Consider the following 20548-nt stretch of genomic DNA (forward strand, 5'->3'; position numbering starts at 1 on the left):
AGCCCCCTCTGCCTAAGGAGTGGTCAGCCAGCCTTGGCCAGAACACCTCCAGTGACCAGGAACTCACTCTCTTCCCAGACAGTACATTCAATGTCTTTCAAGCACCACATCATGCCAACATTTGCCTCTAAGACTGCTCTCCGTATCGGCCCTCTGAGAGCAAACTAAACAAATAGGTCTATGGGTTTATTGTGGGTCAGGCCTGGGACAGAGAGCTTGGGGTCCTCCTCCCCCCCAGTAATGATCAGAAGCTGCATTGCCCCCATCAGATCCCCTAGGCAGGGGCGGGGAGCCGGCAGCCTTGAGCCACATGTGGCCCTCTAAGTCCTCAAGTGCAGCCCTTTGACTGAGTCCAAGTTTTATAGAACAAATCCTCTTAATAAAAGGCTGCGCTTGAGGACCGAGAGAGCCACATATGGCCTTGAGGCCACAGATTCCACCCCCACCCCCCAGACCAGAGTGTCAGATTGGGAGCCCAAAGGGCCCCTAGAGGTCAATCTCGCTCATCATTTTACAGGTGAGAAAACTGAAGCCAGCAAGGGGAAGCAATTGCCCAAAAGGGAGAATTGGAACCCAGCTCTTCTGACTCCCTGCCCAGCCCCCAGCCCCCTTTACCACATCGCTATTGAAATGGCTCCCCTGTTCCACCCTGTACTTCTGGGTGATTTTTAACCCAAGTGGAGAGTGATCCCAATTAAATATGACCCCATTAGATCAGCCTTCCTTCCAGCCCCTGGAGTTCTCTTTGGGGGCTGCCCCACCCATCCAGCACATTAATGATCCCTCCCTATCCTGGGGCGACCGCAAATAAAAGGAGAGAGAAAGCTCTGGAAGAGATCTGAGAGGCCAGTCAGTCCACCCCCTGCCCCCTTAAACAGCCACCCTACTGCCCCTAGAGAAGAAGAAAGTAGAGCCCAGAGAGGTGGCCATACAGACCGGAAAGGTTGTAGCAGAATGTGTGCCTTCATCTTATCAGAGGCATTCGACACCTGTTAAATGGAGCCAAATCTGGATCCGCAGGGCTCTCCATTAGGGGGCGCCTTGACATGATTGGTTGGTGAGCTCCCTGTGCATCCACATTGGTTTCTCCAGACAAATCCCATTTTTCCAGCATTGGCATTGTTTCCTTTTGTGTGTGTATCTTCAGAATTAGGTCTTGAGCATTCCTCATCCCGCCTGGCCTGAATGGGAGCCCACCTAGTTCAGGGAGGACCAGCACCTCTGGGAGGGCTGCTCATCCACCTGGGGGGGGGTGTATTTCCACAGGCATCCACCCCCCACCCCTGACCCATCCATCTCGGACCAGAGGAAGAGCTTGAACAAAGATACCAGACTGGCAGAGGATGAGGGACAGTGAGATGAGGTTAAGGCACTTAGCCTTTATTTAGCAAGCTTCTGCAGGCTGTTTTTGTTTTTAAACAGAAGGGTCAGGTGTCCGGGGGGACTCTTTGGAAAGATTGTAGGGGCAGAAAAGAAAGTATGGGGAATGAGAGTTCAGGGCAGGACCACTCTGTGAGGAGGGCCTGACCTCAGGCAGCTGTAGCAGGAAAGAAAGAAGAGGGTGGGGATAAGGAAGAGAGGAAGAAGTGAGAGACAGAGAGAGAGAGACAGAGATAGAGACACTGAGAGAGAGACAGAGAGAGAGAATGAGAGAGTGAGTAATGGAGGGCTCCACAGGACACGGCAGCCGATGGGAAGGGGAGGCCTAGCCCTGTTGGGCGGCTGAGCTGAGGCACCTGTGAGAACAAGAGCATCATGGAGGCCGGGGCAGCCCAGCACCTTGGAGGCAGGTCACCGATTCCACTTTGGACAGGATGACTCGGAGAGTGGGCAGACGCCACGGCCTTTCAGAGCCTCCACAGTGCCTGCTATTTGCCCCCGTAGCCCAGCCCAGGCGACCCCCAGGAGCTGCCTTGAGTCCTCCTGGGGCGGGAAGAGAAGGCGGGGGCACCCAGTGCTCATTTTGCAGTTGAGGAAGCGGAGGCCTAGGGCAGTTAAATGACTTGCCCAAGAACACCCATTCAGCAGGTCTGGAGGCCAGGGGCTCATCAGGAGTTCAGGTCAATGAGGACCAATACCGCCTTTAGGTATTTGAAGGAGAGGTTCCACTTGCCCTGCTTGGTCCCAGAAGCTGAATGGAAACAGGAGGGGTGGGCACGTGCGGGGGCGGGGGGCGGTGCCCTGTGAAAAGGCAAACCTGGGTCCTAAGTGGCTGGGCTGCCCTGGGGGATGGGCAGGACCCCTCCCTGGAGGCTTCAAGCAGTAGAATTAGGCTGAGCCAGAAGGTCGGGGACCACCCGGGGTGGGGGCACAGGGGATACTCGGTCAAGTCTAGGTGGACTAGAGGCCACTGAAGGGCCCCTGGGGCTGAGATTCTGCAACTGCTGGTGGACAGATGACCTCCCCAGAACCTGGAAAGAAACCCTCCCTCCTCTAGCCAGGGAGGTTCAAATATCGGCAGAAATGCTCCCACCTCTGGGCCTGATTTCTGCCTTCCAGATGCTAAGAGGAGGCCACACAGCCCGCCAAGTTTGGGCAGAAGCCCCAGCAGGAACCTCTTTCCTAGGCAGCACTTTGCCAAGGCTCTGCTGACCTCACCTCAGCAGGGGTGGGGAGCCAGAGCCCTTGTGGTAGCTGGAGCAGGCCCACACTCCTGGCCTCAGCCTCAGCTTCTGGGCCACGTTCAGTCCTGCTTCCTCTCCCTGGGCCAGACTGCAGCCTCCCCCAGAGCCAGGCCCAGGCTCCTACCTGGCCTAGCACAGCCCACACCCACCATGGTCTCCCTCCTACTGGCCAAGCCTTTTCTTTTAAAAAGCCTGAGTGGTTTTGACGAGGCTGTGGCAGCCAGGCCTCTGCCCCAGGGTCGTTTTAGCTGCTTTGTCCCTTGCCCCCCCCCCCTGCAGTGTCCTGACCACCTCACTTTTGCTTGACCAGGTTCAAGGGCTCTGTTGGGACAGTGGGGGGCCAGAGGCACCTCTTCTGCCAGAAATGCCAAAAGGACTCAAGCCGCTGGCCTGGTTACTGAGACCCCGCTGGCTGAATTGGTGAATGCCAGCCAGGGAAAGGGGGACATGCGTCTCTGCCTCCCCAAAGCCCTGGTACTGGGAAGGGAGCTCTGCCTTAGGGCCCTCGGGACAGGGCAGATATTGGCTCCAGGCCTCACTGATGTTGGCCATCAGGATGCCTGTCCCGCCCGGTGGAATGTCTGTGTTCTACAGCGCCCACCCACAGATCCCCAGACCTCTGCCACAGGGCCTCCCCTCTCTGGGCCACAGAGGGCTCTCCTGGATCTGAGGAGGCATTTTGGTGGCAGCTACCACCAGAGAGGCAGGGAGCCGCCGGGGTACCCCACGAGCACCACACCCACCCCATACCCATCCGTACTTCTGCTGTACCTAAGATGGCACCTGGAAAACCTGGTGGCTTAGAAATGCTTTTTCAAGGGTCAGGAACAGGTGGACCAAAGAGGTGGGCCCCCTTGGAGGGGAAGTGATCCTGGGGAGAATCAGGGAGGGGGCAACATCATGGCCCCCCCTTCCTCTAGTGGCAGATGCCAGCCTGTACAGTGCCCTCCAGCTGGGAGACAAATGTGGACCATGGCTCCCCAGGAAGAGCAAGCTGTGAGGGCAGCCCCCCTTACTCACGCACCACACACACACTCATATACTCCCACACTCACATTCACACACTCTCACACTCATACACACATTCACATTCAAACTCTCACACTCACACTCACTCACACTCACTGATCCTCACACACTCTCACTCTTACATTCTCACACTTACTCTCACATACTCTCACTCTCACACACACTCACACTCATACACACTCACATTCACATTCACACATTCTCCCACTGACTCTCACACACCCATACACTTTCTCACACCACACACACTCACACTCACTCTCACACTCACACTCATTCTCACACACTCTCACACTCACTCTCATACACTCACATACTCTCATACCACACATACTCACACACACACATTCACATTCACAACTCTCATACTCATTTTATACACTCACACTCATACCACACACACTCACACTCACACACTCTCTCACATGCTCATGCTCACACTTACACACACTCTCACACTCACATTCACAACTCTCATACTCATTTTTATACACTCACACACACCACACACACACTCACACACCACACTCGCACATTCACACACACTCACATTCACATTCACACTCTCATACACTCACACACACTCACACTCACACACTCACACTTACACGCTGACTCACACACATACATATGCACAAAGTTGGGGGCACAAGAGTATCCAGAAGGACCCACCTGCTCCATCTTCATTCACAACCCAATGGAAGTCTCCTGGCTTCAGGGTCCCAGATAACCTTGGGCAGGCTGGCAACATCTGATGCTTCATCCCGGACAGGTGTGGCCTCAGCTTCTGGCCTCAGAGGACAGGCTTAGGTTTATTGTCTGACCCAGCTCCTGGCCCTTGCCTCAGCTAGCCAACCGGGTGTGCATCAGCTTGGGAAAGGGACTCTTTCCTGGTTCTCTCCGAGCTCCCTCTGTCCACTGCGGGATCCTTCCTGGACAAAGCCCATTACTGCAGCACCTGCCATTAGGTGGCCATGACCCATTCAAAGGTAGCTACAGTCAGGTGGCAGGAAGCCTGCAAGGACAAGCCTCGCCTCCACCAGGAGCATCCCTCAGATGGCCAGTGACCACTGGAGGGAGGCCCTGGGGGGGATGCTGGACCAAGCCATCAGGGCCCAGGGGCCTCACCTGGCTGCACGGGAGGGGGAAGGGGAGTGGCTACTCCCCCTAGCTTCTGGGGCTCTTTGCTTCTCACCTGAGGCTGAGAACTCTCCTGCAGACTGGCTAGCCCTGAACACTCAGGTGGCAGCAAGGTAAGACTGCTGGCCAGGTGGGCAGGGAGCATCTGAGCCCATGTGTGAGCCCAGAGGTCTGGGGAGTAAAGGAAGGGGATGGTTTCGGGTTTGGGCCTGAGCCCAGCCAACCAAATCCTTGCCTTTTAGGGCGGAGCCAGGCCAGGCTAGGCCCATGATTAGAGGGAGACAGCCTCTTCAGGCAAGGAAGGCAACTCAAAATGCAGGTGAGGAAACTAGACACCAGACGGAGCCAGGCAGGCCTGGGCTGGGAAGGGGCTGAGAAAGGAGGAGTCTGAGCTGAGGCCAAACCGAGGCTGGCCGCCCAGATGGAGGGGCAAGGCCCTCTCCAGTGCCATGGGGCAAGGGCACCTCGTCTCTGGCATACATCACTTCTCTGCCTGACAGCCCTGGCCCCCTCCTCACTCTGCCCTCCTGGCAAATGCGCATTTCAAGCCCTACCTGGACAAACTGCCCTCTAGACAACAACCCTTGCGGGGCCTTAACCCAGCAGAGGCACCAGCTAATAACCTGGTGAAGATGAGAGGCCGGCGCCCTCAGCCCCAGCCGAGGCTGCTGCAGACCGAGATCGCCAGGGCAGAGGCTGGCTCCCTTCCCCCCGAGGACCTCGGCTTCTGCTGGCAGCGACCCCATGACGGGGAGGCCCCTCGTCCTCTCCCCTGGCTGCCCAGGACTTCCAGAGGACCCACAGGACAGGGACGGCTGCTTCTCTCTGAGCACTCTCAGGGGGCCTCAGGGGCTCCTCCCCTCTGTGGCTGTGGCTTCCGCTCTCTGTGAATGGCAGAACTCCCCTGTAGGGGGAAGGTCCCAGGGCTACCCTGGGCAGCACCCTTGTCTCCCCCCCCCCCCCCGTGAATGTCTCCAGCACTGGCTTTACGTACAGGAAGGGTGACCCAAAGACCCCACATCCTGTACTGCTGGGGACCTCCTCCGCTTGCCGAACATCCCCCCAAAGTCTGAGGAGTTGGTAGCTTTCAGGTGGCTACCCTCTCGGGAGGATAAACAGGTTCTGGGCTGAGCCCCCCGTCCAGACGAGGGCCAGTCATGGAGACAGAGTTGGTGCTGGGCTTGTCAGCAAGGGTACATGAGGAGTGTGAGATGGCAGGGCTGGGAGCCCATGACTTCATGCCATTCCCCTAGATGCCCAGAAGGTCAGCTTCAGCAGATATGAGGACTTTCAGGAAATAAATCCCAAACTGGAATCCTGCCTCTGCGGGCACCCCTCCCGGCTGCCCCAACACTCCCTCTGCTACACAATTGTTACCTGAGGGGCAGGCAAGCAGGAAGTTCTGCCTCCCTCTTCCTGGGCACTCATAGAAAAGCAAACAGAGCCCCATGCCAGGTGCCAGGGAGCACTCCCACCCCTGAGCTTAACCCTTTCCATGCTGAGCATTCCTGGGAACCCAGGCTCTGCTCCCGAAAACATCAGAGGCCCTGGGATGAGCCCAACAGCCACAGACAAGAGAAGTCTTTCCAGGGCTGGCTCATAAGGGGGATCTCCAGCATTTCCAAAAACTATTCTCATCAGTCTCTCACTTTGCGTGACCTTTGAAAGAGCAAGTTCAGTGGTGGTGAGGCCTGAGGCCTGAGACAGGAAGGGAGGAGAGGACAATGAGTGGGAAGGGGGGAGGAGGCCCTGGGGCTGAGGGCCAAAATATGGACAACTCTGCAGGGACAGACCTCGGACAAACTGCAGTGCAGCATGCAGAGGTCCCTGTCAGACTCTCTTCAGTCAGACCGAAGAGAGAGGACAGACAGAGACACAGAGAAGAGACAAAGAGACAGAGACAAAGAGAGAGACAGAGACACAGAGACAAGACAAAGAGACAGAGACAAAGACAGAGAAAGAGTCAGAGACAGAGACGAGAGAGACAGAGACACAGAGACTAGAGACTGAGACAGATATAGAGACAGAGACAGAGAGACACAAACAAAAAGACAGAGATAGAGAGGAAGAAGAAAAGTGGGCTCAGGACCGAGCTGGGGGAACATCTGACCTCGGGACCTGGAGATGGGCCATGATCCAGTCCAAAAGACTGAGCAGGAGGAATTGGTGCCCCAGGAGAACCAAGTCAGAGCAGACACACAGGGGCCAAGCGAGGGCTGGCCATGGGAAGGAGCCAGTTAACTGTGTCTGAAACCACACCAAGAGCCAGTGTGGAAGTGGAACAGAAAAGAGGCCCCTGATTTAGCTGGTGAGGTCATCACTAACCTTGGGAGATCAGTTTTAATCAAGGTTGGGGGTGGGCTGGGAAGGAGGTGAGTGGGAGGTGAGTGCAGAGCCCTGGGCTCACTCTGAACCTCTCCGCCTTTAGTAATCCAGCCCGACGTTCCACCACTGCTTTCCTCTGGTGTCTTACTGCAGCACAGAGACAAGGCTATGCCAGGAGACTGGGCAGGGGACGTGCCTCTGGAAGGCCCCAGAGACGGCCGGCATGGCTGCTCTCTGAGGACCAGGCCCCCCATCTTCAAAGACAATCATGCTCAGATGCAGGACCACCAGATGATCCAATGCATTGGCCCAAGCAACTCATAATGACCACCAAAGGCCAGAGTTCTGAATCTAGGGTCTGTTTCAGGGAGTCTGTGAACTTGGGTGGGAAAAAAATGATCTTTATTGCAATACATTTAGTTTCTTCTGTGATCCTATGCATTTTATTTTATTCGAGTAAAAACATGGTTCTGAGAAGGGGTGCCTAGGCTTTAGCAGACTCTCAAAAGGTCTATTGAAGAAGCCCCACTCTGCAGCACGGGTGCGTCCAGCCGCCAGCAGAGATGCCCAGTCAGCGCTGAGGGCTCAAGGGCACAGGAGCGCAGCGGAGTAGGGCTCAGCCCCCCGCCCCGACTCTGGAGCAGCCGCAGCTTCAGTGGCCTGGGCCCACGTACGGGAGCCCCCGGGCAGCCTCTCTCTTCCCACCCTTTCCTCTGTCACGTGTCCCCATACCACCGTTACAAACCACAATGGCCGACTTGGCCAGGGCTCTGTTATCCCAGTGGACCACCTGGAAAGCCTACCCAGGCTGCTAGTCTCTGCCTTGGCAGAAGGATGGGCCTCGGGCAGGCCCGGGGAAGGGGCAGTAAACGGCTGAGCCCTGAGATGACTGCCCCCACCCGCCTCCACTCATTTCCCTGGACTTCTGTTGACTTTGGTGGTGTGATGGATCAAACATCACTGCGGGCCATTGGGACGCCAGCCAGCACGCTCCTTCACGCTCTGGAGGCTCTGTTTGCAGCAGCCTGAGCCAGAAGGTGTCTTTCAGACCACAAAGCATCGCTTATTTACCCAGAGAAAGCAAAGCACTGGGCATTGGGAAGGCAAAGTCTCAATACAAAATTCTCCTGCTGGGATAGAGCAGATTAGTTCGGCCTGGAGAGCAAGGCCTGGAAAGAAAAACTCTGAACGCAAGGGAAACAGGTAGAAGGAAGAGAACACAGAATAACCAATTGATAGGCATCCCATTTTAAACTTTTAACAAGTAAACAAAAAATGTATACACAATTAAAACCAATTTCTGCATTCAATATGTTCATGAAAGTGTAGTAGTAATTCCCCCTGTATCTCCTTCCTTTCCCCCTTCTTTGTTCATTCCTTTATTTAAACGAGCAATTTTCCTTTCACGTGGTCAAAACCAGTCAGTCAGCCAATAAATATTTATTAAGCACCTACTATGTGCCAGGCACAGGGCTAAACTCCGGGCATACAAATGTGAAAAAGAAAGAGTCTGTGCCCTCAAGAAGCTTATAGTCTAATAGGGGAAGAACTAAAAGGAAGCCTCGAAGTGGTGGGGGTGTCGGAGGAGAGAAGGTACCTGTGTGCAGATTTGGGGAGGAGCTCTCCAGTCCGCCTTCCAATCAGGGGAATCCCAGGGCAGATGGGACCCATGTCATGTGAGCATCAAGGCTGATGGGACTTTGCAAGGTGATGGGGCTCCTGGGCACTGATGGAGAAGTCCAACCAAACGAGTGCAGCCAGGTGGGAAGTGTGTTTCTGATTCAGACTAATTTAATAGATTTCCAAATGTATTTATTTTCATCATGTTTAAAATGTTAATATGTAGGAATAATAATTTTCAGTTTCACAGCCACTCACCAACTATTGAACCTCCAGGGTTCTTTCAGTTCTTTGCAATTAAACACAATATTAGTTTTCCACGAGATCTATCTTTTCATTTGTGGTGACGCTCAGAGTATCTTCCCATTCACGTGGCTGTTGGATCGAAGAGGTTGATTGTTTTCCATGGCCCAGGGAGTCCACAGATGGACCGTGCCACCAGCAATGGGTGAAAAGAGCCTTTTCTATAGGTCCCCACCAGAATTGACTTGGGTCACCTTTAATTACTTTTGCAACATTGGTGACTGGGACATGAAACTTCAAAGCTGGCATTTCTCTGGTCATCAGTGAACTTCTACGTTTTAAGAAACTGTTTAGGATATCATGAACTCTCTCAATTCCTTCTTAAGTATTCTGTATCTCTATGTCCCCTCCCCTTTAAAAGGAAGTTTCTGGACTGCAGACACTGCTTTGTTTTTGTCTTGGCATCTCCACAGTCTAGCTGAGTGCCTAGGAAAATACTGGCACCGAAGTGAATCGTTGAACATGGGTCCCCCCCTTCCCCCCACCCTTTTGTAAACTGTTCACTCATCTCCTTGAACAATTTACCCAGTGGTGGCTGGGTGTGGCCTTCAAAGTTGACCCCAGTTCCTTAGAAGCCACCGAGGTGCCATTTGTCTCCCAGTTCCAGCCCCTGTCTCTGGATTCACAACAAGGGCATTTCCTGATTTGCTGTTTTCTTTTAGTCTTAGTTACTTCTGTAGCCCCTTAACTTCAGGACTTCATTTCATTCTTCATTGTGTTCCCCAAGCTTCATTTGGGATTCTAGATGAAGGCTGGACATATGTGCTTGGCTTATTGAAGACTGGATAAAGGTAGGGCCAGATCTGAGGCTTCGTTGGTCTAGAGAACTCTTGAACCAGGATGCCCCCTCTACCAAGGCAGGCTGGCACCTTCTGTTCTTAGAGAGAGGCCACAAAATGCCTGAGGCAGGATTTGAACCTGGGTATTCCTGAATTTCTGACTACCTCTTTATCTTCCACACGGATTCACCTGAGAAATAGAGTCACTTTCCTGTCCTTACTTTAAAATGCCAGATAAATGGCAGTCATTGTTTTAATTATAATATTGTGAAAGAAATGCAGAATGTAAACAATCACAATTGTTCTTTTCCCCCCTTATGTTTCTAAGGATTTTCCCCATTCTCCCCTCTCCTAGCTGGTCTACAATGACAACAGCCCGTCCCGGGAGAGCTCCTGTGGCTGCTCCGCCCTTCTGGCCTTTCTCTCAAATGTACCCAGAGTTTCATGCTGTCACCTGGGAGCCCCCCCCCCGCCATCTTCCTTGGCTGAGAGCAGGAGGCATTGGGGTCCTACTTCCACCAAGCTTTTCCACGTCTAGTTTCTATCCCTCCATTCTCTGTCTCTTCCTCTTTTCCTCCCAGGCCATGGTCATCTCCACGGAAACTAGAATGAGCTTGCCGGACATTCAGGAAACCTTGCACCAGAGCTTTGCTGAGGCTGTTCCCAAGTTTGATTCACGGCCTTGAGCACTGTTCCATAACCAGTCTCTTTATGGGCTGCATTATTTCTGAGTTCACATGTTTCCTTTCCTCTTGTGATGGAACTCAAGGCAATGTGCTCTTGGGGTCCAGAGAACAGGGAGCCAAGGAGGCGGAAGGGAAACAGGAGGCGAGGAGAGGGTCAGAAGGAGGGAGGCTAAAATCACCCCTTCCACGGGAAGCCTTGGCTGATCGCTGGAAATCCGAGGACTTTCCTCCATTGATATTGCCTGTGGGCTCTGTAGATAGAGCTTTGCCAAGGGGCTACTTTGTTTGTTGTCTCCGGGTGGAATGGGAGCTCCCCGAGGGCAGGGACTGGCTTTTGTCTTTCTTTGGATTCCTAGCACTTAGCACCCGTACTTGGCACACAGTAGGTGCTTAATAAATGTTTATTTGACTGACTGACACTGAATAAGTGGAATATTACTGTGCGGTAAAACATGTGTAAAGATTTACATGAACTGATGCAAAATGAAGTAAGGACAGCCAAGGAACCAGTCAACCCAGTGACCACAACAATCACAAAACCACCCAAGGAAAGCAGAAAGCTCAGCGCCAAGGGAGGGGAGGAGGTCCCTCTCCCACTCTTCTGGGGAGCCGAGAGCCATCTGGCAGGCTTCCTGCTTTTTCTCCTCCTCTGCTTTGCTTTTTTCTTGAAAAATCTGTTTTATGGAATGGCTGAGAGAGTCAGGAAGAGGGACCCATGGCAGATTGTAGGTGGTATAAAAATGTAAGAAACCAATAAAAATTTGTTTAAGAAAAAAGAACCTGGAATCCAGGGGTATGCTGGCAAATGCTTAACAACTAGCTCTTCAAGAAAAAAAAAATGTACACAAGGCATTCTTTTCAGTTTTATCTGCATTATTTTCATTATCTCCATCACTTTGTTCAGTCTAGACAATCACCCAAACAATAAGTTAAGTCTAATTTGAAGCATTTGTAGATTTATTCACACTGTTCACACTGGAAATGTAACAATTGGTTCCAGAGCTGGCTCCAGCATACACACACACACACACACACATACACACTCAACCCTCACACAAACCCACCGTTTTCTAGAAAGGCTTACTGCTCCCAGCAAATGGTAGCCAAGAACAGGAGATTGGGGCGGGGGGGTGTGACTGAGGCCCAGCAGATGGCAGCAGAGAGCCATCTATGGACAGCGATGACATCACCAGGGTCCCCAGAGTCACCACTGAGGTGTGAGCTGCCCTGGCCAGATGTTCCCTGGCTCTAGACAAGCCCCTCCATGGGCTTTCTTGGGCACACCTGCCCCCCACCCCCGTGGTGAGGTGGGGAAACCCTACGGTTATGGGGAAATATTCCTGTCACTAAATTTGTTATGGTGTTTCATTCAATGAAGATCTTGGCTTTGACTAAACAGTGTCCTTTCCGGGTGGCTTAGTAAAATCTCAGTGGGGCTCAGGAGCTGTCCCATACGTGGGTGCTGACCATGCGGGGCCTCAGCCTGGGCCGGCTGCCTGGGGGCTTCAGATGGGGTTAGGATGAGGGTTAGGCACCCACCTCCACCACTATTAATAATCATCATCATAACTCCTCGGTACACAAGTAATCAACGTTTCTACAGCGTGTTAGACATTTAGGATTCATCTATTGCTTTACAAACGTTATGTGACTGAAGCCAGTCTGAAGTCTGTCTAGGCCAGCAGCATGGCCCCCTTTGAACAGGGTCCAGTGACTTGCCTCAGGGGCCCAGCCAGTGAGTGGTGGAGGCAGGAGGCTGGTGTCTGACAGCGTAGACCTGCTCCAGCCAACATGGGGGAAAGGAGAGCGGTGCTGGGGTAGAGGGTCTGCTTCCACAGAAGAACGCGGAAAGGAGGTTCTGTGCCTTCGACCCTTCTTGACTTCTGTTTTCTCTAAGAGAAAGAATCTTGGGTTCTAAGTGCCTAAGAGCGAGTAGAAACCCAGGGTAAATGAGCTGGTTGAAAGAACACTTACCTGTGCTCAGGGGCTGGCAGCATACTGCTCTTCCTGGCCAAAGGGAAACTGTCCTTGCCCTCAAGGCTTACATTCAGCTGGCGGAGACAACGTGGACACAGGGACACAGAAATCGAAGAGAGATGACAGAAATATGGGGTAATTTAAAGGCGGGGAATTGAAAAGCCCTCGGGTAGAAGGTGAATCTTGAGATTAACTTGGGAAGAAGCTGGAGATTCCATCATGGAGCCCAGGACCAAGGATCCTCTGGGGAGGACAGACAGGGGGGAGGGGAGGAGAGAGAGTAAAGGCAGCTGAAATTAGAGAAAGGAAATGAATGTGTAACAAGGCTGGAAAGGTCAGCTAGGACCAGGTGTGGAAGACTAATGGTCTAACGGGAAGCTTTATCTGAGTCTAGAGGCACTTGGGAGCCCCTGGAGTCTACTGACAGGGAACCTGACCTTTAGGCAAGTTCCTCTAGCGGCTATGGAGAGGATGGGGTGGGGAGGAAAGAGACAGCGCAGTGGGATCAGCAGGGAGGCTGTTACAATAGTCCAGGGGAAAGGTAGCAGGCTGAACTGAGATGTTGCACAGGGGATAGAAGGTAGGTTGGTCAGGAAGACCTGAGTTCAAATTCAGCCCCAGACACTTACTAGCCGTGTGACCCTGGGAAAGTCACTTTACCCCCGTTTGCTTCAGTTTCCTCATCTGTAAAAGGGGTTGTCGTGAGGACTGAATGACATAACACTTGTATGACACTTTGCAAATCTTAAAGCACTCGAAAATGTTTGCTCTTATGTGAATGGAGAGAAGAGGATGTTACGGAGGTAAGAATGGTGACCATTCAGCTACTGCCTTGACATATCAAGGAGAGCCAGTGAGGAGGGAAGAACGAGAATGAGCCTGCAAACCTGGGAGACCCAAGAGGGCAGGACCCTTGATCTTTGACAGTAAGAGAGAAATCCAGAAGACGATCTGGTTGGGGAGAAAAGATAATGAGTCCTGTTTGGAACATGTTAGGTTTGAGATGTTTGGGGTACAGCCCATTTGAAAGGTCCTGTAGGGAGTGGGGGAAGTGGGGCTGGACCCAGAAGAGAGCCTAGATGGGAGTTGGGATTTGGGCATCCTCAGCTGAGAGATGGTAATAGAATCACCGAGAGAGAAGATGGCTCAGGACCGAGCCCTGGGAGAATAATCAAGAGGAGGGGGGCAGGATAGGAACCTTGACTCAGCTGGAAAGTACGAGGCAGCCAGGTGGGAAGAGAACCAGGACTTGAGAGAAGGTCAAACATTTCACAGAGGTCAAGAAGGATGGAGACCGAGAAAAAGACCATCACCTTTGGTGATTAAAAGATCACTGATAATGTTGGAGAGGGTGGTCAAGAAATGAGGTCAGAAGCCAGACTCTAAAGGGCTAAGCAATGAGTCAGAGGAGAGAGAGTAGAGGTGACAAGTGTGGCCACTTTTCCTAGAAGCTGGACCTCGATGGATGTGAGACTCTAGCCAGGTCAAGGGCTTGAGGGGATGGTAGCATCTAACGAGTGCCTTTCAGGGAGACTTGGCCTTGCTTGTGAAGAGCAGGGAAGCAGCTGGTACTTGGGGAGGAATGGAAGCCGATACAGAGAGGATGCCTGGGGGCCTGGGCAGATGGCCCAACCTGGATGTCGACACGAAGAAGGGCCACCTCTCTTCATCAGACGCTAGAATTTATAAAGGAGGAGAAAATGGAGAAAGGCACTGATGGGGGGCTTGGACCACAGTCCAAAGACCCTATGTCTGCAATAACTCCTGAGAGGACCCAGTGAGGCAAACTCTCTCCCCTTCTCAGGAACAAGCTGACCTCGGGAGAATCTCCCTGGTATGAAGAGGACGGTCTTGTACTGATAACTGACTCCCACAGTTGCTGTATGCAATCCAGACGTCACTTCAACTCCCAAGGCTATCTTGTTACAGACAGAGACATGCAGACCCCTCAGAAGACCCCCCACCCAGGCCATCCCAGTAGTAAATGCTGCCTGTGCCCAAGGGACAGAGACTGTTTGTTCTCCACCCCCCCACCAATCAACATACTTGCCACACAATTCACTCTCTTTTCTGTCTAAGCTCTAGCATGGCCCTGCCTTTATTAGCCTTATAAGCAACTTTTTGCCACCTGACTGGAAGACTGCTTGAATCTGTGAATTCTTTCCAGACAACTCTGCCCTGTACCTTGATATTTTGGGGTCCCTACACCCCTAAACTGCATCAGCACCAAGGGGTTTTGAATTGAAGAGAAGTGGAGAAGAGAAAGATGCTGGTGAATGGCCCTTCTTTTCACTTCTGTGGAAGGGGAGTGGGGGATGGGAGGGGAGGGGGGAGAGGGAAATGGAGATGGAGAGGGAGAGGGGGAGGGGGAGGGGGAGGGCCTCTCCTGAGGCGGGGGAGGGGAGGTCTCTGCTGGGGGAAGGGGAGGGGAGGGGAAGGCCCCTGATGGGGAGAGGGGCTTTTTAAGCCTTGTTTGTGCACCCAGTTCCCACAGCCCCTTCCTTTGAAAGAATGAAAAAAAAGAATTTATCACGCACTCACTGTATGCAAAGCACCAGGGTACAAGCAGACAAGTCCCACCCTCCTTGTTTTCCAGAAGCTCACTCCTAATGGCGGACACCATGCAGATCATAGGTTTCAGCTATGAGCCACATGGAGAGGTTGCAGTCAGCCGATGAAATCCTATCAGTGTCTGATGATGAGCCATTTGACACCCCGGCCAAGGACTCTGGTGGCCAGAACTAGCCTTCCTGGGTCTTCCGCAGGTGTGGCTGCAGCCCCTGCAGGAGCCGTGGGGGCACTTCCTGGGAGGATGCTGAGGGCCCTGGGCTGGCAGCCTGACTCTGCCCAAGGCTCAGGGCCCTGCGCTGTCTCTGTCAGGGTCTCAGGGCAGATGAGAGTCCTGGTCGGGGTGGGGGTGGACCTGCTTGGTACCTGCTGCTTCAGGTCTCTCCCTCGAACCCCACTGCCTCAGGTAGGGTGGCTCACTGGGCCAGCCAGCAGCTTCTAGGAGTCTCTCAGGGGGCTAGGAGAAAATGGTTCCAAGAGGTCTCTTTCTAACTCCATGCTGTCTATAGGGGTTATTATGGTCCAGTCATTCTATTGTGTCCAACTCTTCATGCCCCTTGTGGACCTTGACAGTCAGGCCCATTGTCTGAGGGGCGACCTAGAGGGAATCCCGCTGCACTCACCACCCCCCAAAACACAGGGTGTGTGCATGTGTGTATGTGCGTGCATATGCATGCATGTGTGTACGTGTGTATATGTGCGTGCATGCGTGTGTACATGCGTGCATGTGTGTGCGTGTACGTGTGTGCATGTGCATGCACGCGCGCCTCTCCCTTCCAGCAGTCCCTCCACTGAATCTTAGATGTGGCAGGGTACCATCCTCCTTCTTCCTCCTGAATCTTCCCATCCTCTATTCCTCCCCAACAATAACCTTGGGTCTCCTCGAAGAACATCCTCAGAATCGAGAGGAGGAAAGGAGGCCAGGACTTCAGGGGTTCCCTAGGGAAAGCCTACGTGCAGAAGCTCCCTCGAGCCCTGCCAGTCACCCCCTTCTCTATAACTCAGTCTTTGAGAAAAGCCACGGGTTAAGCAACCTCACTAATGGATCTGAGGCGGGACCTGAGCCTCCTCTTTCTGCCTTGGGAAGTAGCCTCCAGCCAAGAAGTAACTCTGTCTCTTGGATTTTAGAAAACAGAATTAATCTCCCTTGTCCCTGAGCTGATGGTTCAGGAGACAGTTATATAGACGACATACACAGTCCAACTACCCCAGCTCCGAGCCCCTCTTGGGACAGTCAAAGAAAGAAGTCCTGCCCTTGCTCATGCCAATTCCCCGTCCTTTGGCAGAGAAAAGCTGCTTTGCCCTCGCTTATTGAACCCCAATTCCCCAATCTCCCTCTAGTCCTTCAGAGAAGAGCTCAGGTTCTATTTTCCCTTCTGAAAGGACAGGGAACATTCTTGCCTTTGCCCACTGAGATTGATTGTGGAATTGTAAAACCCTTCCTCATCCCTGCCCTCACAAAGAAAACCTGCAGGATAAGTGGGCAATGGTGAGGCGCTTTTGCTTACCAGGCCGGCTGGACACTTCTTTATTCACCGCTGGCCAGGCCTCTTATAGATCCAGAAACCATTCCCCGCCTGAACTCTGAAAACAAAGTAGAAGTCTTCCTTCTCCATCTGAAAATGTTTTCTGCTTTGGCCAGGTTGTCAGGGAAAACAGTTGAACCAGAGAGAAAAATTGTAATTCTCATTCTGGCCCTAAGTGAGTACTGGGTCCCCAGTGACAAGGGAGATCCCATGGAGGGAAAACCAGCCTGGTTCTGATGCCAAGGCTTCTTCACTGCCCTGCTAGGCAGCAGCCCCAGCCCCAAACCCAGCCCCTGCCCCAGCCCTTGCCCCAAACCCAGCCCTGCCCCAGCCCTTGCCCCAGCCCCTGCCCCAGCCCCTGCCCCAGCCCCTACCTCTGCCCCAGCGCCTACTCTGAGTCCTGGTGAGTACTTGGGGTTTGGGTGGTAAGCACTGCCCAGCCTCTCTCTCCCCCTTCTCCCACTGAACTCTGGCAAGCACCACAGACTTACCCACCCACTTTCCAAACACCCTGAAAGTCTTGCCAAACTCTGCCCACCAGAAGCGTTCCTGGTTGTTTGGTTTGTTTCTCAAAGATCATTTCCCCAGCTCACCTTGGGCAAGGACATTTCCTTCTGGCAGGTATCCCTAATGGGAAACCAGGAGCAATCACCACACCCACTTCAGGGAAAGGCATTTTCTACAATCCCAGGATTCTGGAAGTGAGAACCACGGAAGATGGCTCCATACCTTCTGGGGTCTTTTCCCTTTCCCTTCCTCATTCACCTCCACCCCCAGGCATGACTGTGTAAGCAGAATTAGGGAGAGCAGGATAATAAAGCAAAAACATTTCCTCTCCAGCATTAATCGGTGGAACGCTCCTTCCAGGCACACTGCTCCCCTCCTCTGTTTCTGATCTTTATCTGGGCACTGCTCATGAATCACCTGATGATGAGCACCTGGCGAAGATGCCACGATGCTGAAAGGGGGCACCAAACGCATCAGAGGGAGAAGAAAAGATATCAGAATGCGACAGGTAACGAGATGGCTAGAGAGCCCTATTAGAAAGACCGTGGAAGATGGGCAAGGAGCCACAGGCCCAAAGAAGGGCAGATGGCACCTTGGTTTCCAAAAGGGAGAAGACTGGGGTCAACCTACAGGAGCCACGTGTGGATCGCTTGCCGATTTCCAGAGCCAGTCATGAAAGGGATGGGTAGTGACCAGAATCTAGAAAGGGAAGGCTAATGACAGAGCCAGCCTGGCCCCCTCATATCCAGCTGCTGACTGACCAGCCTTAACTCCTGTTCCGACAGCCATGAAACTGGTGGCAGAGGAAAGTGTGGGCAGGCCAGTTTGCATCCCTTTCAGCAAACCACCTACCAATGTTCCCTGCTCTTTTTGTGGGAAACACAGAAAGGAATGGCCCTTTGGGGTGGGGAACCTGTGGCCTCGAGGCCACATGTGGCCTTCCAGGTCCTTGGGTGCAGCCTTCTGACTGAGTCCAAGTTTTACAGAACAAATCCTTTTATTAAGGGGATTTATCCTGTGAAGTTTGGATTCAGTCAAAGGGTCACACTTGAGGATCTAGAGGGCCACATGGGGCCCACCCCAGGGCAGTCCTATGGTTCGGAGAGTGCAGAATAGTCCAAACGGTCAAACCGAGGAGCAGGCACTTTCAGGTCAGCTCACATCTAGGTTGATAGCCAAGAGCCCCAGAGATCTGGGTTTAGCCCCAAACTGTTAAACATTTTTACAGTGGCTTAGATAAAGGCAGACTTGGACCCTATCAACTTTGCAGATGACCCAAAGCAAACGCCTAGTGGGCAAAGGCAGGATTCCTGAGTCAAATCTAGCTCCTACCTACCTATTTTTGTACCACCTGTCCCTTGAAGGAAGAGTTTTGCATTTTAAAATACAATAAAACAATGTTTAAAAAACGTAAAGACCACTATTGGTTAGCCAGTCTTATAAAAACAGGTGGTGAGCTGCCCAGGTCATGGTTTTCTGAACCCTGGGCTAGACTGTTGGTCCAGACTAAATAGGGTGAAATTTAATGGGACAAATGTAAACTATGGCTCAAAATATCAACCTCACAAGTACAAGATGGAAGTGGTATGGTTAAATAGACTACTGGTAAGACAAAACAAAACACCTTGTCTCCCTGAGACTAATGGTACTCTCCATTTGGGACTGCTAGGTAGCCCAATGGATAGAGCACAGGGCCTGAAAGGTGAGAGAAACTTATTTTCCTGAGTTCAAATCTGGCCTCAGAGGCTTACTTGCTAGCTGTGTGACCCTGGGCAACTCACCTAACCATGTTTACCTCAGTTTCCTCGTCTGTCAAATGAGCTGGAGAAGGAAATGGCAAACCAGTATCTCTGCCCAAAAATCCCAAATGAGGTCACAAAGAATTGGACACAACTGAAAATGACTGAACAAGAAACCTCCATTTGGAATAGAGAGAAGAAATACCAAAACTAGAAAGCAAAGTCCTAAGAGGTGACTGTCCAGGTTCTAGCCACTGTCCCAGCAGTTCTTGCCTGAATTTGGAATCCCTTCTCCAGCCTCCATGCCTTTGCCACCATTCATGGAACCCTAACACTTACTAGTGGGCTGACCCTAGGCAAGTCACTTCACCTTTGTCTGCCTCAGTTTCCTCAACCAGAAAATGGGAATAATAATAATAATAGCACCTACCTCCCAAGTCTGTGGGCTTTGGCACACATTAGGCACTAAATAATTGCTTATTTATTTCCTTCCTTCCTTCTGGGAATAGACTGCCTGGGGTGGAAGTCAACTAGAGGGCAGGGAGGTACAATGCAGAGACTAGATGGTTGCTGTCCCAGGATGCTGTAGGCGGGATTCCTGATCAGATATGTATTGGCCTAGATGCCTCTGAGGTTCTGAAATTCTATAAAATCAAGATTCCTCTGGTTGATAAACACAGGGAAGCATCAGAGCTCTAGACAGAGAACTGAATAGTATTATCCAGCCATCCTACATTCCCCAGGGCTCTTCATAGTTCTCTCTGAATAGCCCTAGAACCTTGGATTTATGCTGGGGTTGGGGGTGGGGATGGGGGAGAAGACAGGTTCCTTGTCAATGGCTGTGGAGTGAGGAGATCTCCCAGGGAGGCCTTCATCATAGCTATGCCATCAAGCTGCTCCATCTCAGTCCTATGGCATTGCACGGCACAGTAAGGCGGGCCTTTGAGATTGTGACAGGCAGTCTCAGCCCACAAGTTGGGGAACTTAGAACACTGACTTTTCTGCTGGAGTGGGTGTTTGGCTCTAGTTTGAGCAATTCCTGTCAGACCAAAAGCACTGGATGAATTTGGGTTTCTCACTGTAATTGCTAGAGCCACAGTGACCAATTAATTCAGGAAACTAAAATGGAACACATTGTAATTATGTACCTTAGGAGACTGAAAATGTGAAAACCTCCTGGTCAACTTCACTTGCCCAGTAAAGCTGCTCTAACTGCATGGGCAAAGTTCCATGAAAGTCAGAAAAAATCAGCTGTCCAGGTGACCCCAAAGGACAAATCCCTGCCCTATGACCTGACGTCGCTGTCCTCATTAGTATAGTGGTACATATCCCCTGCTGTCACAGGACTGGTATCTGAAGTCCAGATTTTGCAGCTAGGTGGTGCAGTAGATAGAGTGCCAGGCCTGAAGTCAGAAAGACTCCTTTTCTTGAGTTCCAATCCAGCCTCAGACACTTACTACGTGACCCAGGGCAAGTGACTTCACCCTGTTTGCTTCAGTTTCCTCATCCGTAAAATGAGTTGGAAAAGGAAATGACAAACCACTTCAGTATCTTTGCCAAGAAAACCCCAGTGAGGGTCATGCAGCACCACTGAAAACAACTGAACAACAACAATGTCCAGGAGGCTTCAAGCAGGAACTCCTCCGCTGTCTCTGTTAACTGGTTTCTTCTTATTTCCCCTTCAATGAAATGAGGCTAGGCTCAGGTGCCACCTACCTTGGGAAG

At 52.1% G+C, this 20548-nt stretch overlaps 1 long non-coding RNA gene across 1 annotated transcript; it reads right to left on the reverse strand.

Annotated features, from left to right (window-relative positions):
- Nucleotides 1-14969: 14969 nt before the first annotated feature.
- On the reverse strand, nucleotides 14970-20261 carry LOC114033275. The gene is made up of 3 exons (XR_003567953.1): nucleotides 19972-20261; nucleotides 17171-17272; nucleotides 14970-16635 (listed from the first exon to the last, which is right to left on the reverse strand). It is a non-coding gene; the product is annotated as an uncharacterized LOC114033275 (long non-coding RNA).
- Nucleotides 20262-20548: the final 287 nt, after the last annotated feature.

This window comes from Vombatus ursinus, unplaced genomic scaffold (genome assembly GCF_900497805.2).
Source record: "Vombatus ursinus unplaced genomic scaffold, bare-nosed wombat genome assembly UNPS02006874.1, whole genome shotgun sequence".
NCBI lineage: Eukaryota > Metazoa > Chordata > Mammalia > Diprotodontia > Vombatidae > Vombatus > Vombatus ursinus.